This window comes from Tursiops truncatus, chromosome 3 (genome assembly GCF_011762595.2).
Source record: "Tursiops truncatus isolate mTurTru1 chromosome 3, mTurTru1.mat.Y, whole genome shotgun sequence".
Taxonomy (NCBI): domain Eukaryota; kingdom Metazoa; phylum Chordata; class Mammalia; order Artiodactyla; family Delphinidae; genus Tursiops; species Tursiops truncatus.
The window spans coordinates 35,402,270-35,422,111 of record NC_047036.1 but is presented as its reverse complement, the minus strand read 5'-3'; the positions used below and the strand labels follow the sequence as shown (position 1 = coordinate 35,422,111).

The window sequence follows — 19,842 nt, the reverse complement described above, 5'->3', positions numbered from 1 at the left end:
TATCTCCTCTGAGATTGTGTTAAATCTTCACGAATGGAGTTTACCCCTTTAATAAGAGCTTCTTCTACTTCATGGTAGATATTTTTATGACATAGATTCTTTCTCAAACTTGGCCTGGAGCTCTGGGAACCTGTGTTCTACCAGAGAGTCAGTCCAGGTTTTCCCATTTCCTCCATCTACCCAGTAGCTTTTCCTACTCCCCCACCCTTCCCTAGTCACAAGACAGTAACAATATTTAATTAGTCTATTTCTCTCCATAGTTAGAAGGTAGAAGCAGAAGTCTCAGGACTTTTCTGACTCAACAGTGATGCTTGCAGGAGGGGAGGGAGGGGAGAAGAGCCCTCACTAACCCTCCTCTGTTTCTTTTCTTGGTTGTCATCTTCTAAATTTATGACATAAGGTCATGGCTTTTCTCTTGTCTCGTTGTTGTTGTTGTGAACTTTTTGACTGCTTTCATCTATTCTTTTTTTGTTGTTGTTCATCTTACTAGCTTATAATATGGTGAGCTTCTGTGATCTGTTCATTATCGCCCATCTTTACCAAGAAGCATCAATAACAATTTGATTGTAAAGCAATTGTGCATATAGTTTGAAATGATTTAAGGGGATATAGTATTTTAATATCATTATAACTCCTACAAAATAATTTATCCATTGGCTTCCTATGACACTGCATGATTCTCAGTTTGCTTCGTGTCACTGTCTCCTCAGCTACATGGCATGAATTAAGAACACTTCGTGTCCACTTCTTAATGACATTGCTGCAGAAGGGTGATTTCCAGTTCCATTTAAGCTGCTATCGTAATCCCTACAGAGTTTATATTAGGATTTTAAAGAGAGAATCTAGGTCAAACAGGAAGAAGTGACAAGCTGTGCCTTGACCCCTTTATCGGCTGCTCTGGATCCCACGGTGTGATTTCACTTTGCAATCAGGTCTCCATCAGGAGCTGCGCTGTTTATTTGCCAAAATATGCTGAACTTTCTCAAAGCCTTGTGCTTTGAGAAAGTTGTCTTATTTGGGACAGATAAGACAACAGTGGGAAATAAAATACCACTGAGAACCAAAAAGACTCATTTCAGCTTTAGGAACCAGAAATACTCAGAAACCTAAGTTATAATGGGCTCATAGACTCAGCTGAAGGGTTAAGCACCTCTAAACTGCTGGGCTGAACCAACCTCTTCATCTGAATCTTTAGGCCAAAACACTCAAAACCAGCTCCCAACAATAAAGCCTATTCCATCATCACTGCTGAGAAATATTAAAAAATAATTGCCAAAAAAAGAAAAGAATGGGAAAGTAACCACATGGGAAACAAAAGGAGGTAAATTCCACCTGGATCCTTTTGTTCACTGAAGGAATCACAGAAAATCACAGAAAACCAGCTGCCCAGGGTTAGCAAGTGGTACAATAAAATGAACACTGGCAAAATAGCTGTATGGTCAGGCCATTCAAGATGACTCTTCTCTTACTCTCCGTGCATCCCCTGCTTGACCAGACCCGCCTTTACTCACATGACTATCCAGTCTTCTTAATTATAGGGCTTAATTGGTAACTGCCTACGTGCTTGCCCCGGCTCCAGCTGCTGGTTTCCCTGGTAACTGATGAGCCAACCTGACGTCACTTGCCCCTATAAATGGTAGCCTCCTCCTCCTGGCAGTAGTAGAGGTTCTTGCAGTCGCCTGCCCTACACGGTGTAGCTCCATGACCTTTTGCTTCAAACTGGTAAGATTCCCTGTCCAGTAAACTGTTGATGTTTCTGTTGCTATTTCCAGGCTCCTCCTTCTGTCTCAAGTCTGGCAACTACAAGGCTTGTAGTTCTGTGAGGTGCAGCCCAACAATTGACGAGCCAGCCAGGAGGCCAAAGAGACCCCCATGAGCACCAAGACGTCAGGAAATAAGAACGGGGAATGGAAAGTTGCAGGGGGAACCCCGGTTTGGCTGTCCACTAGTAAGTGGGGCCCTGTGGTGGCTGTCCTTGAGGAAGGGGTGTCAGCAAGAGAGTCCAGAGGGTCATGGCCCGTCCAAATTGGGCTCCCAAGGTGTGGGACCTACTGAGAGCACTGAAGAAGGGGAAGATTGGGGTGAGGTCATAAAGGTCCTTATCCCACAGGATAGAGATGAAGAGCGGCTCCCTTCAGAGGAGAGGCAGCTGACTACCATGAGAGATGTCTTTCTCTTCCACCATATTGATGATATCCTGTTAACCTCAGAGTTCCTTTCTAGTATTAAAAGTAGCAGCCCTGCACTTGTGGCTTGTCTGATTGCACGGGGCTGGCTGGTGAATACAGACAAAATGCAAGGACCTGGATTATCTATCAAATACTTGGGTGTTATCTGGTCGGGTAAGACAAGCATAACCTAAACCATTACAGACACAGGCATTAGGGATATTAACGCAGGGCCAGGCTTGTGAATTGGATGTGGTCAGTTAACCAGAAAGGTTTGGTTTGGGCCTGTGGCAATGGCAAAGTGATGAAAGAGTACCCTTGGGCTTCTGCTCTGGGCTGTGGAAGGAGGAAGAGTAAGGATTGTGTGATGGAGCGGCAGCTGCATGTGGGCTACAGTGTTACAACAGGTGGAAGACATTACAAAAGGCCCACCCAAGTTATCCAGCCACTCAATAAAACCACTAGTTGGGGATCTATAACAGCTGTGCGTGATGTATGGGATCCCCATGTACTTCAATAGCCACCAAGGAACCCACTTTACCAGCCAGGAAGTTCAGGCATGGAATGATAAAAATGACACACTGGCCTTTCCACCTGCCCTACAACCCCACTGCTGCCGGGCTAGCAGAAAGGGTGAGTGGGCTACTTAAACAACCATTGAGATGGAAACCTGCTCTCTCCACGTGTGGACGGGGAAGCTAATTCAAACCCTGTGAGCTATAACTGAAGAAGCCAGTGGCTACGCCATGTTAACCCAGAGGCAAGTAGGCAATGGTCAACCGTCGGTCAGGACAATGATTCACTTTCACCCTTGCTGCAGGATCTACACCACTCCCCATCCCTCCCACAGCCCCCCACTGGGGGAACACACTATAAAATGGCCCTGGGATTGGCAGGTAAAGCCCCGGTGGTTTGGGTTTGCTGAATAGGGTTAGAAAGGGACTTAGAGATCTCACCTGGCTTCTACCTGGCTACACCCAAAACTACTATAGTAATCTGGGCCCCTTACTGGAGAGAGGTACCGTCACATTAACACTGTGGTCTGTTTACATATGTGGTCTCCAGTCCTCGGCCCCGGCTGTGGAGACTGAGGGTGGACAGGCGGTGTGGTACTGCAGGCCAGGACAAAACCACAGGCAGGGGTGGTATTTTCTCAGAGTGCTGTTACTGCTTGTAATTGGCTTAATGGTCATGATCTCCCCTGTATTGTGCCTGTCCAGCAACTCACATTTCATCCCTATTCTGTCTGAGGACAAGGTGACAATGGTGGTCTCACTGCAAAGTGAGTCTGATTGCTGGATGAGCAGTAAGATGCCATGAAAAATCGACCCAGCTAATGTGACTACGTGGGGACGACTGAAGACTCTCCTCTTTCCTGTCCCGCATGCCAGGCGCCTGGCTCCAGAATTTTCCCACCTCTTGGAGAATCACTATTTTTAGCATACTAGGTATCTTACACTTGATACTCCGTAGCTGCTGTTGTTTGTATTGCATTTGTGGTATTTTGTTGCTGTGTACCTCTACATACCTGACCCCAGGGATATCGTGGAGGAGGGGCAGGCCAAACTGTAAGGGTTGTGCAGGGTGCGTAGGGGTGGAGTGTATCCTCAGGCCACTCAAGATGACTGTTCTCTTGCTCTCTATAAATCCCTCACAAGACTATCCAATCCTCTTAATGATAGGGCTTAATCAGTAACTGCCCAGGTGCTTGCCCACTGTCCCGGCCGCTGGTTTCCTTGGTAACTGATAAGCCAAACTGACTCCAATTTCACCTGTAAATGGTAGCCTCCTTCTCCCCGAGTAGCAAAGATTGCTTCTGTGTCCTTCCTGGTGTCTGCCATACACAGTGGGGTGTTACTCCAGGAGCTTCTGCTTCAGACTGGTAAGATTCTCTATCCAATAAACTGTTGATAGTCTCTGTTGCTGTTGCCAGGCTCTTTCCTTGGTCTCGAGGCTGGGCAACAAGGCTTGCAGGCCTGTGGGGTGCAGCCCAACAATACCATATAACCAATTTTAGGGGGAAATGGGATTGAAAGATTTTTATGACTGGACCTGGGTTGTAAAAAGTTGAAGAAAATCCAACGTCATAATCCTTCCTTAGGGAAGGTTAGATATGGCTTGAAGCGCCAGCCTCCAAACCCTCAGACCAGAACTGCCTACATAAATTGTGGAGCCCTTGCACAAAAACTGCTTCAAGGCAGAACAAAGCATTAAACCAAGGACAGACCCTTCTGTATGTGGAGCCCTGTGCTTGTACACAGGTCACACACCCATGCAGCTGGCCTGCCTTCCACTCCTGCATTCTTGCCCCACGGATTTTTACGTTTTTCTAGCTCCTCTTTTTTTGTCTTGAAAGTTTAGAGTCTGTAGCTGTGTGCTGGGAATGCTTGAGATGCAGAGGTGGAGGGAGGCGCGGCGCCCCCTGGTGACTTCTCCAAGCATTGCACAATCTCCTGAGAGGAACGCAAGCATCTTCCAGTTTCCGTCTTGGGCTTTGTCACAATCAGTTTTATAGCCATAGACCAGTGTAAACAATACTTTAAAACGAGCTCAGAAAATACTGTGTCTGTCAGCGAGCTATTCAGAAGGATACCAGTGAATTTAGTTATTCCAAATCTCTTTGTTTAGAGCCAAGCCTCCTCCCCTGATGTTTTCTGTTAGATTTGATGGAGTCAGGGAGAGTTGGCACACAAGGCAGGGTAAGACCACTAAGTCAATTCATTAAAAATAAAATCCACATGGGCCATCAATCTTCCAAAGTTAAGACTCAGTTTTGATTAAGGGTTGGCTCTAGATTGAGATAAGAATTAGAAATGCCTAACCTGAAACTCCGCAACAGTCTAGAGCCCGGGACAAGTTTGTGATGAGCTTTGAATATCGGGCTAAGGAACATAACGGTTATTTTGGTTAAGACATGTGGATGCCAGAGGATTGGCATGATCATACCTATGTTCTAGAAAGATAATTCTGGCGAGGCCAAAACTTATGGAAGAAGTTGAAGTTGGGAAATCAGACAATAAAAGTCTGAACTCTTCAAAAAAATAAGGGATATGTAGAAGTTGAATTCTTTTTCATTTTTTACTTGAAGTATAGTTGATTTACAATATTAGTTATACAACACAGTGACTCAAATTCTTAGGTTATATTCTACTTAAAGTTATTATAAAATGTTGGCTATGTTCCCTGTGCTGCAGTGTATCTTTGTAGCCTATTTTATATATAGTAGTTTGTACCTCTTAATCCTCTACCCCTATCTTGCCTCTCCCTACTGGCAACCACTAGTTTGTTTGCTAGATCTGTGAGTCGGTTTGTTTCATTATATACACTCATTTTGAGTTCACGTACAAGTGATAACATATAGTATTTTGTCTTTCTCTGACTTATTTCACTAAGCATAATACCCTCCATGACTAGCCATATTGTAAATGGTAAAACTTTATTGTTTATGCCTGCATAATACTCCATTGTGTATATATATCATATCTTTATTCATCTGTTGGTGGATACTTAGGTTGCTTCCGTGTCTTGGCTATAGTAAATGCTGCTATGAACACTGGGGTGCATGTATCTTTTTGAATTAGTGTTTTCATCTCCAGATATATACCCAGGAGTAGAATTGCTGGATCATATGGTATTCCTATTTTTAGATTTTTGAGGAATCTTCATACTGTTCTCAATAGTGGCTGTACCAATCTACATTTCCAACAACAGTGTGGGAGTGTTGCCTTTTGTAGAAGCTGAATTTTGGTGGTGGAATTTGGTGATGGAATGGGTATCTGGAAGTCAGGGTGGACATTTGGGGCTTAGATATTTTGTAACTTAGATCATCATATTTGCTGATACCATTATTTGATATAGGGAGCATCAGCAAATCAGCCATTAAAATTCCTGATGGGGGTGGATTTGGGGGTCCTCCATTCTGCATAGTAAGACAGTAATAAACCAAGATACTTATCCTTTTTTTTTTTTTTTTTTTTTTTTTTGGGGTATGCAGGCCTCTCATCGCTGTGGCCTCTCCCGTTGCGGAGCACAGGCTCCGGACGCGCAGGCTCAGTGGCCATGGCTCACGGGCCCAGCCGCTCCATGGCATGTGGGATCTTCCTGGACTGGGGCACGAACCCATGTCCCCTGCATTGGCAGGCGGACTCCCAACCACTGTGCCACCAGGGAAGCCCAAGATACTTATCCTTTTGACTTCCACCATTTTCAGTCACATCTTTAGAGATCTAGTTCATTATAACTTTTGAAATTATCAAGCAAAATTAAAAGTTAATTAGAAAATATCTTTAAAGCTAAAATAACTAAAATATAGCTAGATATAGCTATATTTTATAGCTAGATAACTAGAATATAGCTGAGACAGATTATCTTCCAAAGAGTCCTGATAAAAGCTGTGATAATGTAAAGTATTATGCTATGCATAATACTATGTAGAGAACTCTAGCAGAATGGGTGCCTTCCTCAATTTGGGGTAAAAAGTTTGAATTCTGTAATCCCATACTCATTGTGATGGTAATGAGATTTTCTTTACAGAACCTTCTGATGGCTCTGTAATCTCACAAGTTTAGAATACCAAGCTATATAGTAACAATATTTTCCTAAGTTTGAGTTGAGAGGAAAATTACCAGGATTTGAGACCTCCAGAAACATAAAAAATCCTTAATGATGGTGGAGACTTTTTTTTTTCCTCTCTCTTCATCTTCCAGAGGGAGCCCCCTGAGCCTGTAATTCTGAACCCATACACTGATTAAACCCAACTTCACTGGTACAGGTTTTGAATTCTAAGTTTTTAAAACAAAGTTTAAAAGTTTCAAAAACTAGAATAAAGCTTTTGATTGATGTGGCCTAAAAACTCTATCCTGTGATGCTCTTGTAATTTCTTTTTCAAATGTTTGTGGTTATAGAAGGAATGCACTTTAATTCGTGATGAGTCTGTGAGAAATCTGTCTTATATGTGCATTGTTCAAATGTGCAAGGATGTTTTTGGGTTTTCACAATGACTGAAGACCTTATTAGAATTAGTACCTGGAAACCAAAGGTACATCCTATAATGCGGGGACAGATGTATACCTGAAATCCTGGATAACTGTAGGATTCTTTGTTTTTAAAAATATTACCAGAATATATGCAGCTGTACTGTGTATGTATAACCCTGTTGTACTGTTCCCCTGGCGTATACATGCTCTCTCAATATTCAGGGTTTCTTTATATCTCCTCCAGTTTCTAGATGGTCCAGTTGCTATTGCTGCAAAACAAACTACCCCCAAACTTAGTGATACACCCCTTTTAGTATAGTTCACATAATCAGTAGATCAGAAATTTGGACAGGGCTTGGCCGAGCAATTCTTTCGCTTCTTGTATCTTCGATTGAAGTCATTCCATGGTACCCAACTGTTGGATAGGCTGGTGTGCAGGGCAAAAGATGATGTCCCTGCTCTTCTGGCTTCCTGACAGTGGTGGCTGGAAGGCTGGGCTTAGCTGGTACTATTGTCTAGAGTGCCTACACATGATGTCTCCTGCATGGTGGTCTCAGTGTTGTCAGAGTTCTTATGTGGTGGTGGGCTTTTCTGAAAGGAGTTGTCCCAGGAGAGCTGGGAGGAAGGTGTATCACCTTTTGTGACTTAGTGTTCAAAACCATACAGTGTCACTTCTAGCACATACTATTGGTTGAAGCAGTCACAAACGCACCAGATTCAAAGCATGGAAATAGATTTCTATCTTTTAAAGGGATAAGCATCAAAAAATTTGTGGCCATTTTTATAAACTACAACTTGAATTTATTCATTTAATATTGAGTGTGTAATACACGCTAAATACCCTGCTGGGCTTAGGGACAGTGAACACAGGAAATAAAACACCCTCATATTAGGTGGGAGAAAGGCATGAAAACAGAATGGCACAAATAACTACACAATAAAAGTAAGTGCTGTGAAGAGCTAACCTGGTCTGGGGCTCAAGGAAAGAATTTCCTGTAAAAAGCATGTTTCAGCTGAGATCTGAAGGATGAGCAGAATGTAGTCAAGCTGCAGAGGGGAGGAGCAGACATTCAGGGTGAAGGAAGGTGGCCCGGGAAGGCACAAGGTGTTCAAGCAACAGAGAAATGCTATATGGCTGGACATTGAGAGTAAGGTGGAAGTGACCCATGTCTTGTATCCTTTTTACAGGAGTTTGTAAGTTATCACAGAAGAAATGACAAATGTTTTTATCAGGTAAGTTGAGACCTGATCAGATCTGAAGTTTTACTGTAACGTTTTTGCTTGCTTTGGGCCCCAAGTGAAGGGAGTTGTCTTACTCATAATCAGTTTATAGCACAGCATCAGTGATGCATGCCAGGCCCTTTTCCTCTTTTTATATCTTTTCCCCTTCATCTTCCTGCTTCTATTTCCCTTCTTCCCTTCCTCCTTTAGAGGCTGCTACTCTAAAGTGATTAACATAAATCCTTGGCAAGGTATGTATCATTCAAAGATATGGTGTAATTTATATATTAGGTGTGCCTTACATTCACATAGAGTATTATGTGCTAGCTCTTGTTTTGTCTCTCTTTTTCACATTCAACATTTTATCCCCAAAGTGTATACTTGAGGTAGTGGTTAAAAGCATGACCTCTCAAAACTAGGATTTCTCCATTTAAATCCTGGTTCTGCCACTTTTTAGCTGTGTGATCTTTTTTTTTTCTTTGCGGTACGCGGGCCTCTCACTGTTGCGGCCTCTCCCGTCGCGGAGCACAGGCTCAGGACGCGCAGGCCCAGCGGCCATGGCTCACGGGCCCAGCTGCTCCGCGGCATGTGGGATCTTCCCGGACCGGGGCACGAACCCGCGTCCCCTGCATCGGCAGGCGGACTCTCAACCACTGCACCACTAGGAAAGCCCTCTCCATACCTCAGTGTCCACATTTAAGAATATGATAATGGAGCATTGGGTTGAATACAGGTGGTGCAGATAAACAAAGGGCATGGCAAACAGTAAGTGATGTTAGCTAGTATTATCAGTCAATGTTAGCTAGTATTATCATTCCCTAGTAGTTAACTAAATATTTGCTATCATCATCTAGTTCATTGCTTCTGACCACTGAATAGGATTGTCATATGCCTCCACCCCATTTGGTTTATGTAGTTCCTTGATGATGGACAACAGACTCCAATTCTGTTATACCAGTTCTCCCTTATAAACCTATACAAGAGTTTCACTGAAGAACACACAAGTAATACTGGCAAGTCGCGGGGTGTGTGCCTACCCAGTTCCACTAAATACTGCTGAATTGATCTCTAGGATGGCTATGGTAGTTTATACTCACCTAACTGATCAGGGGTACGAAAGCCTGGACATCTTAGGACAGTTCAGGACAATCTTGAATATTCTGTAACTCTCTGGGGGATGGGGGCAGGGGAGACGAGGCTTTCTCGGCCTGCATTGAATCTTCACTTCTTGTTCTGCCCACTCCTGCTTCCTCCTCCCTGCCACAGATGTTGGTCCCTAGGGCACTCCTAAGAAATATTCTGCATGCTAAACTTTGCGTCCTGCAGAACCCAACCTGAGACTTCATGCTATTTTTCAACTGAATTTTAAAACCTGATTCTATGCAATTATGTTAAATTACTTGAATGCTCAATCTCAAAATGCTACAACGTGCCACTGAGAAGACCACCTAATTTTGTCACACCATTGAAACGATTGTTTTTAGGAAAATACATTCTATTCTTTTTGTTCCGCTTCCTCTATTTTTGAAAACCTAGTTTCTCCCTGCAGCTCTATTAAAGGAAGTAAAACATTGAAGGGTAGCAGAATATGCCACCCCAAATTATGCTTCTTTGGCATAAGATTATTTTGAACTGATTATTTTGAGAAACTGCAGACACAGGAGAAGCTCTAAAACCAGTAGAAGTTACGCTTTTGTAAGAGTAATTTACATTAGAAAGGGGGCCTGTACTAGGAACAGAGTTATTACCAGAGATAAGTCACCTGAGGTGCTTACCTACAAGGCAAGGCAACGTTTGTTTGACAAATATTTCATTTCCTCTTTTCACCTTCCCGTGAATTGCCTTCTCTCCCTTTTGAAACGCAGACCTCTATCACTTTCATTAGGTCAGGATGTTATTATAAGCCTCAATAGTCTGGCTGCCTTTTGAGTCTCACATCTTCGGAATGCTCCTGTGTGTTAAGTACATAATTAAAATAGTGTTTTTCTCCTGTTTATCTGTTATGCCAATTCAGTTCTTAAGTCAGACACAGAACCTAGAAGGGTAGAATGGAAAAGTTTTCCTTCCCAACAATATTAACAGGCTAAAAATGGATTTTCTGACTCTAGCAAGGGTACTATGTTTATCAAAACTGAAATTCCTTGTTTGTAAGGAGTCATCTACAAGTCAGTGAGTTATATTTCTGATACTGATCTAAAAGAAAATACAGATCTTCCTTGACTTACGGTGGGGTTATATCCCAATGAACTCATTGTAAATCAAAAATTTCCCGAGTTGAAAATGCATCTCACACACCTACTAAACATCATAGCTTAGCCTAGTCTACCTTAAAGATGCTGACAGCTAAAAATTTTCACCTGCGCTCTGGTTCTATAAGAATCAAGTCACTAGCCACTGCAGTTGCTGACTTTTGGCACACCCTGAAAGGAGTTCAGGGAGAGGAGGAATGAGGTACTCTGTGCTCTGAGAAAAACTGGCAGAACAGGGCTTTTGACAGTTAAATACTTTCAGCAGGAGATTTTATGAGCCCAAATTCTTGCATCTTCTCATATCTAGAAGAACGCTAAAATCATTAACAGACATCTGCCCCTTGTGACTAGCAGCAAGCTTCTTGTGACTAGCAACATTCTACCAAAATGTGTGCTTGATTGCACGTATCCCCCTTCACTAAAATTATATACTGACCACGCTCCCACCTCTTCCGAGCAGTTCCTCAAAACTATCTGAGGGGCTGTCTCCTGGGCTTTAGTCCTCATTTTGTCCAAATAAAACTTAAACTCATGTGCTTTCTTTTTTTTTCTTTTCAGTCAACAGTTTGGCAACTAATGAAGGGACCCAGAGCAGTCTTCTCTCCTTTGCCTGAACTCTATGAGGAACCAGAGTTTGGTACCAGCAGAGGCCTCTTGTGCCCATTCACCTCCCTCAGAGAGTCTAGACGAATTTGGGTGAGTCTCTCTTCCCTGGCTCTCGGTTCTCCCATATTGGTTGATATCCTGAGTTTTATCTGGCAGTATGTAACAGTCCTTGGCCCCTCAGGTGAAAGACACTGTTGAGGGGTGTGCCCACCCAGCTGAAAGATACCAGGGAAGGCGTCCACCCCGTTGAAAGACACTGAGCTGTCTGGGCTGAGTGGTTAGGTAGAAGGCTGATCTGACACCTCTCCTGAATTTGGCTGCTTTACTGAGTTTGTTGGGATAAAAGTGAAGATATTACATGAGAGCTTTGCTCTGAAGAAGGAGGATAAGACTGCTTCCGGTTGGTTACGACTTTCTCAGGAAACTGAGAAATTTATGGGAGTGGTGGAGGCAGAATCCTCACACTGTGCAGTGGTCCCACAGGGCAACCTGTCTATTAATTAAAAGACGTGCTCATCCAGGGATCATGTATAAGAATTGGCCATTCAATGATCTGAGTACCAACGGTGGTCTTAGACGACCAAAGGGAGAAACTGAGACACGTAAGAGGGCTGCGATGACTCCAGAGCGGCGCCTAGAGGAGTTAAGCTCACAAGCAGCACACTGGCCCACATACAATCTCATTAGTAGATTTTATCCCCAACAAATTCAACTTTAAGATGGGAAATAGAGCTCTCAAACAGAAACAAGGGGTGTCAGAAAGCCAGCCTCTGACCAACACCCCAGCCAAGTTTATAAACAAAACTTACTCTTACAAGCACTTACCTAATTGGGCATTAAAGGAGAATCTTGCCCAGAAAATGGCCAAAGTGGACTCTATAGCAGACACAGTTGTTAGAGAAAGCTGGCATGATAAAACACCTTTCCAGAATTCTGACCCTGAGGGAACAAGTCTTTCTAGGAAAACTTGCTTTTCTCTCCCAGTGCCTTGAGATGTAAATGTTCTACCAGGGTTCTCAGGAATACTTACCTAGACTACTGTAATTCCTGAGACTGAGGGAAACAACGGGGTGGGGGGGGACGAGGCCTTTTCAAATTTAACTTATTCCAAATGTTATTTATAAACGAATGAGTTTTATATTGTAATGCCTAATTCATGACTAAATTTTAAAGTGAAGTTGAGACCTCTGCTTGTGTCTTTCCATATGTCTATGTGTGCATTATAAATATGTCTTTACCTTTGGATGGTATTATCAAAATTAATTTGGAAATGAGCTCTACTTAATTGGCTTAAAGGAAATTAAGTGCTTATATGAATTCTCAGAAATATAAAAGGAAACTGCCAGAATGAATTTCAGGTTCACACGAACTGGGAAATATTCATTGTTAATACCTGGTATTAAAGTTTGTCAATTTAATTAGTATAGACATGTCTTTAGAATCATCAATATTAAGTATAATACTTTTACTGTATCTAGGTTTAATAGAAGTCAAATAAGATCTTAAATGTGTTGCAGATTTGTCAGCAAGAAAAAACTTGGTATGATTTTTATTAAAAAAATGTAAATGAAGTAAGAGCTTTTGGGTAAATGTCTTAGGAGTAATTATGTTTTAGGAATGTCTACTTAAAAATAATCTCTCCAGATATTTGGTAACTTGAAATTTTAGAGTTGTGCTAATTTAAATGAGGAAAGTTTATTGAATAGCTAGGTCATTCCCAAATAACATGAGGTACTGAAACACTAATTACTAAACATTGGCTTGTATTTACAGGGAAACTAAAGATATTTAAGACTATTGATAAATATGGTGCCACATGAGATTTTCTATAAGAAAGCACATATTTTTAGAAATTATTATTGGTATTTATGTTTGCCAATCTATAGAATACTAACATAAAAGACAGTTCATATTTGCTTGATCCTTAGTTTTCACTAGAAATTAAGGTTTTGAAGAGTTGAGTATTCTAGTTTAAATATGTAATTAAAGCTACCAGAAATAATTAGAGAAATATTTCAGTATACAGTAGCAAAGTAGGATGTGGATTTTCAGTAAAAGAGGGCATGAAGAATAGAATTGCATTTTGTTAAGGGAAAAGAAAGTAATTTTGTCCTAGAGATGGTTGTTTCTGCATGGGAAAAAATAAGAGACAAACTAATACTGATACAGAAAGTTATGGAAAGTTCGTGGAAAGGGACCCCAAGAAAAGAGTTTTGTGCAACGTCAGGATTGGCTAAGTTTAGAATAAATTTAATTAAGTAAATGAATTGTTATTAAAAGTAGGCTGATGCAAGACTGGAGTTCAGTTTTCTTTCTGTTAAGAAAAGAAAGTTGTTTTTTGACCATTGAACTGCTTTTATAACAGAACTTAAGTTTCTTTACCTTTTAGAGTTTATCTTTTAAGTGATCTGTTCTGTATTTTCCTTTGAAATCTTTTGTCACATTGCTTAAGTGAATATGTATTGTTTCACAGTGATCTATGGTCCTATTTGACCAAGTGTTTTAAAACCTTTCTGACATTTTTTGACAAACTTCCCAAATCAAATTCCAGTGAAGTTCCTTTGACCTCTAACTAACTTTTGGGATATTCCAAAAGGGTCCCTGAAACCTCCCAAAGACAGATATTAAACTAATTAGGTTCATTTAGTACATTAATTACATGAGAAGCATTGTCAAATGAGTAATAAATCTTCTTAGGTTACGTTGTATGGGTAAATGTTATTAATATAGATATTCTAGAAATTATATGGAATTCCTAAAAATCAGTAGGCCTTGGTAAAGTATTATCAGTCATAATTCTAGTTATCTTAAAATGTTTTATGTCATAGCAGTAACCAAGTTTCTTTGTCAACTGCATGGTAATTAGGTCTTTAACTGTGCCTTAAGTCTTGTCATTCATAGACCGTTACTGTTTTACTCTGATGCCCTTGCAAAAATGCTTCCTCAAGAATATTCATAGCAAGAATATGCACTTTTTGACAAGTGCAGGCTTCTGATAACTTTCAGATTATACTGCTGATGGGTAAGAAATTAAAGAATTCTAATGGAAAATCTCTTGGCTTCATAAACTTAACAAGGATTAGTTACATGAGACAGTGAACTGGTGAATATGGTTATAATTTTTTATGACTTCTGTCTGAAATATTATTGGCTTTTAATCTTTATTTTTCCAGCTATAAGGAACCCTTCCCCTTAAGCTAATTATAACTTACATCAATTTAGTAAATTATACCTTTGTAAGCAGAATTGAAACATATATCCTTTCTCTCTACCTGATCCCTCCAGAGATTGGAAACTCGTGGATTACCAACACGTTTATCAGGTAAATTAGGAAGGCCACCTCCTAACAGGTGCAGGAATCTCAAGATATTTTGAGGACCTTGAAAAGGGAGAAATTCACTCAAAAATTTCCAAGGCAAAATCAGTGACAAGCCCCTGGCATAGCTTTCCTACCCTTAAAAGGCCTTTTAAAAATTTGAGATTGCTTAAAAAGTTCCAACAAAGCCAACTTTAAAAGAACCTATATGATCAATTACACTTGTATAGATCATCAGGCCAGGTTTATTGAAACCAGACTTATTTTGCAAACAAATTAGTCTTATTTTGGCTATATTTTGTAGAAATGAGGGTAATTTTAGAAAAAGATCGTTTCAGTGGACATTAAATTATAGTTTTGTTAGTTGAGGTCTGTATTTACTAAGACTCACTTCCCTGTAGCTCCTTGCTGTTACATTATTGTAAAGTTTTATTGAATTATTTTAAGGACACTCTAAGTTTGCTTCTGAAGTTTACCTCATTAATCTATCTTTGGATGAAGATAAGATGTCCCTGGCGCGCACACGGGCCCCGGCGGGGAGGCGAAGCGGGTGGCGGCTGCGGAACCGGCAAAGGCTGCCTGTTTCATAACCATCACTCCTTGCTGACTCGCGGTCTGCGAGGCCTGGGTTGGGTCGGGCTGCGAGGCCAGGGTCGGGTCGGGTTGCGCCGCGGGGGCCGCTTGGAGTGGAGGCCGCTTGGGGGCTGGCGGGCTGGAGGACTGTTGAACACGGGTTGGAGGAACGTGCAGCAACCATGAGTTGAACAGAACAGAGGAAGGCAAAAAATGAAGTGCTTCGTTAGCATGCTTGGAGGGAACACAGTAAGGAAAATTGTCAGCAGAAGTGTCTAGATGGAGAGGATGGAAATGCATGTTTGAGGGGAAGGAGAATCTGTTCTTCCAACGCAGATGGGCAGTACCCTCAGGGGTTCAGGTACATGTGCTGATTTTTTGGCAGTTTAGTGTGGAAACCATTGATCACCTTGTCCTCTTTTCTACTAGTTCTGTGTTGTCGAGGGAGCGTGCCCAAATGAGCAAGGTATCGCAGCAGAACAGTACCCCGGGCGTGAATGGAATAAGTGTCATTCATACTCAGGCTCATGCCAGCGGTTTACAGCAGGTTCCTCAGCTGGGGCCCGCTGGCCCTGGGGGCGAAGGCAGAGCTGTGCCTCCAAGCAAGCAGAGCAAAAAGAGTTTGCCCGTGGATCGCAACCGTGACGTCAGTGCAGAGAGAGGAACAGCATGGCGGTGAAAAAGAGCCTGTTGAAAAGCCAGCTGAAAGCGCAGGATACGCTGCAGAGAGTGAATCAGCTCAAGGAAGAGAATGAACGGTTGGAAGCAAAAAGTAAATTGCTAAGGAATTAAGTGTACTGAAAGATTTATTTCTTGAGCATGCACAAAACCTCGCAGATAACGTGCAACCCAGTAGCACTGAAAATATGACAAATTCTGATAATACAGGACAGTAGACCTCACCCCTTCCAAATGTCACAGCTTGTGGCTTGAACGTTAAACGTGTGACCACCTACATCACTCGTATCAGTGGCTGAATCTCCATTATTCAAAGATCCACTGAAGGCTGTTTTCTAGGATCAGTACTGAAGAATTGATTAGCTAAAAATGTTAGCCATGTCATTTGAATATCTGGTTTTAAATGATAAGGATTTTTGTGGGGATAAAAAAAACATTTTTAAAGGTATTTGGTAAAAAAAAAAAAAAAAATGCCCTGGAGCTTGATGCTTTTAATAAATCCTGACTTCCCAAGGGAAAAAAAAAAAGATGCCCCCATGACTGCAACCAGGAGATTATGCATACTGGAAAAGACATCATTTAAAGGACTATCTCCAACCTAAATGGGAAGGACCCTTATCAGGTACTTTTAACCAGCTCATGCACAGTAAAACTAAGGAAGTTGACCCCTTGCATTGGACTGGCCTATGGAGAGGACTGCTGACCTCAGAATCATCTTAAAAGCGATGCTTAAACAGGGGAGAAACTACAAGACCAGGACGAGAAGAAGACTATATCTGAAGTAGACAGCTTACCTAAGATGATGGATCAGGCCTGTATACCAATTACTTTGATAATTGCTCACACTTTTGCTTACAAACCAAATGTATTTCTTTCCTGGGACTCCCTCACTTGGCCAATCAATCAGACTTGCTCTAACCATCACCAAAAATATAAATTTTCTTTTAAAGGTACTCAAATTCAATCAGAGCAACGAGCAAATTTTCAGCCAAAGAATGTAACTTCCCTCAGTTGTGCGCTGGATTTATATGGCTAACATCAGGCTATGATTTTTAAGACCACCCCCCCCCCCAATGTTGGGAACAATTAAACCATACTAAGGATTTCCAGCTTAAAAACGCTAGGAAATTGGGCTGGGTGCCTTATGAATAAGCCTATATATCACTTCCCTTAAAGATACGAACTGGTACAGAACAGACTAAGTCAAATGACCTGGGAATATTATTGGATCGCACCTAGTGGAAGTTCTTGGCTTAAATTCTTGCTTATGACCTTACTAATACTACTAGCTAGATTATTTGTATTGCTTATTTTACAAGATTGTTGTTTCTTACATTACCAAATGTGTGAATGAACCTCTGATAAAATGATGACTAAGTGACTTGAAGAAGTTGACCAGACATACAGTTCTGTATAAGATCAATGATTGTAATAGTAACTCTCAATATGGGAAGAAGCACCAAGAGGGAATCATTTCCAGGACCATAAGGGACTAGTAAGACAGGTGGTCCAGGGGCTTTTGGCTACAGTTAATAGGGCCTAGTCCAGTAATAGCACATTGAGTGGTATCAATGAAATCCTTGCCTAGGAATGAACATTCCATGCACTGTGGGACAAAATGGTCATGAAATGCCTCCCAAGCCATCGTCAAATGTATGACCACGAGGGGCGCTGCCAACTGAAAATTGTCGCTCGCTATCTGGTTCTATAAGAATGAAGTCACTAGACACTGCAGTTGCTGACCTTCGGCACACCCTGAAAGGAGTTCAGGGTGGAGATCAGGAATGAGGCACTCTGCTCTGGGAAAAACTGGCAGAACAGGCCCTCAGATAGTTAGATATCTTCAGGAGAAGATTTTATGAGCCCAAGTTCTTGCATCTTCTCATATCTAGAAAAACACATTGTTAACAGACATCTGTTCCTCATGACTAGCAGCAAGCTTCTTGTGACTAGCAGCAAGATTCTGCCAAAACGTGTGCTAGGTTGAACGTGTCTCTCTTCACTAAAATCACATGTATGCTGACCTCCCCCGCTACCTCTTCTGAGCAGTCTGTCAGAGCTGAGAGGCTATCTCCCAGGCTATAGTCCTCATTTTGTCCCATATAAAACTTAACTCACGACCCTCATGCTGTGCATTTTTTTTCAGTTGACAGCACTCAGACACTTATATTAGCCTAAAGTTGGGCAAAATCATCTAACACAAAAGCTATTTTATAATATGTTGACTATCTTGTGTAATTTACTGAGCACTGTATTGAAAGTGAAAAACTAAAATGTTGTAAGTCTGGAGTGGTTGTAAGAGTATTGGCTGTTGGTTCTTGTGATTGCATGTGTGACGGGGAGCTGTGGCTCCCTTCTTCTGCCCAGCATCATAAGAGGGTATCATACCACATCTCACTAGCCAGGGAAAAGATCAAAATGGTTTTTACTGAATATGTATCAGTTTTACACCATCATAAAATCCAAAAATCTTAAGTTGAACCATCCTGAGTTGGGGGCTGTCTGTAGTCCATTATTTTAGACTCAGTAGGAATGCTAGTCAGAATAGTAGCATAATGAAACTAAAGACTAGTAAGTCATTTTTCAGTTAAGCCCATCTGAGAATCACTCAGAAATATCTTATTGGGATGTAAGCCTTTGCCCTTATATGTGACCCTAGGCAATCATTAACTTATGAGGTTGCTTTGGTGTTGTTAAAAAGACAAACTGAGGCATATTAAAAATTTTAAGAGTTTGTGAGCAAAAATCAGTTCAAATTGGGCAGCTCCAAATGGTAGGTGGTTAGGAGTTCTCCATCAACAAGAGCTGGGGAGACACTTTTACAGAGAAAAGGCAGAAGCAAAGCGAGGAAATTGACTAAAGCTTAAAGCCTACTTGGCTACTTGTGATTGGTTGTCCGTAGGTTACAATTTTATAACCCTGACACATTTACAGGCTTAGATTTTGAACTGCTTACATAGGCTGCTGTGGCATTAGAGCCACCTCATATAAAGACCTCCTTTTTTTCATTTTTATTACAGTGTTTATTTCTCTTGCATGCCATGATTTTTTTTAACATCTTTATTGGAGGATAATTGTTTACAATGGTGTGTTAGTTTCTGCTTTATAACAAAGTTATACATATATCCCCATATCCTTCCCTCTTGCGTCTCCCTCCCTCCCACCCTCCCTATCCCACCCCTCTAGGTGGTCACAGAGCACAGAGCTGATCTCCCTGTGTTATGCGGCTGCTTCCCACTAGCCATCTATTTTACGTTTGGTAGTGTATATATGTCCATGCCACTCTCTCACTTTGTCCCAGGTTACCCTTCCCCCTCCCCGTAGCCTCCAGTCCATTCTCTAGTAGGTCTACGTCTTTATTCCCCTCTTGCCCCTAGGTTCTTCATGACCATTTTTTTGTTGTTTTTTAGGTTCCATATACATGTGTTAGCATACTGTATTAGTTTTTCACTTTGTGACTTACTTCACTCTGTATGACAGACTCTAGGTCCATCCACCTAAATTGACTACAAATGACTCAATTTCGTTTCTTTTTATGGCTGAGTAATATTCCATTGTATATATGTGCCACATCTTCTTTATCCATTCATCTGATGATGGACACTTAGGTTGCTTCCATGTCCTGGCTATTGTAAATAGAGCTGCAATGAACATTTTGGTACATGACTCTTTTTGAATTATGGTTTTCTCAGGGTATATGCCCAGTAGTGGGATTGCTGGGTCGTATGGTAGTTCTGTTTTTAGTTTTTTAAGGAAACTCCATATGTTCTCTATAGTGGCTGTATCAATTTACATTCCCACCAACAGTGCAAGAGTGTTCCCTTTTCTCCACACCCTCTCCAGCATTTATTGTTTATAGATGTTTTTACGATGGCCATTCTGACCAGTGTGAGATGACACCTCGTTATAGTTTTGACTTGCATTTCTCTAATGATTAATGATGTTGAGCATTGTTTCATGTGTTTATTGGCAATCTGTATATCTTCTTTGGAGAAATGTCTGTTTAGATCTTCTGCCTATTTTTGGATTGGGTTGTTTGTTTTTTTGATATTGAG

General features: G+C 41.4%; 1 long non-coding RNA gene and 1 pseudogene across 1 annotated transcript in view; both read left to right on the top strand.

Moving 5' to 3' along the window:
• The window catches only part of LOC117311572 (uncharacterized), a 52,405-nt gene that overhangs the window by 18,028 nt on the left and 14,535 nt on the right, over positions 1-19,842 (top strand). Inside the window, exons 3-5 of the long non-coding RNA XR_012330664.1 lie at positions 1,773-1,948; positions 8,333-8,377; positions 11,173-11,310. This is a non-coding gene — a long non-coding RNA (uncharacterized lncRNA). The remainder of the gene's footprint in view (positions 1-1,772; positions 1,949-8,332; positions 8,378-11,172; positions 11,311-19,842) is intronic.
• Positions 12,319-19,836, top strand: LOC109549033 (CCAAT/enhancer-binding protein gamma-like; annotated as a pseudogene).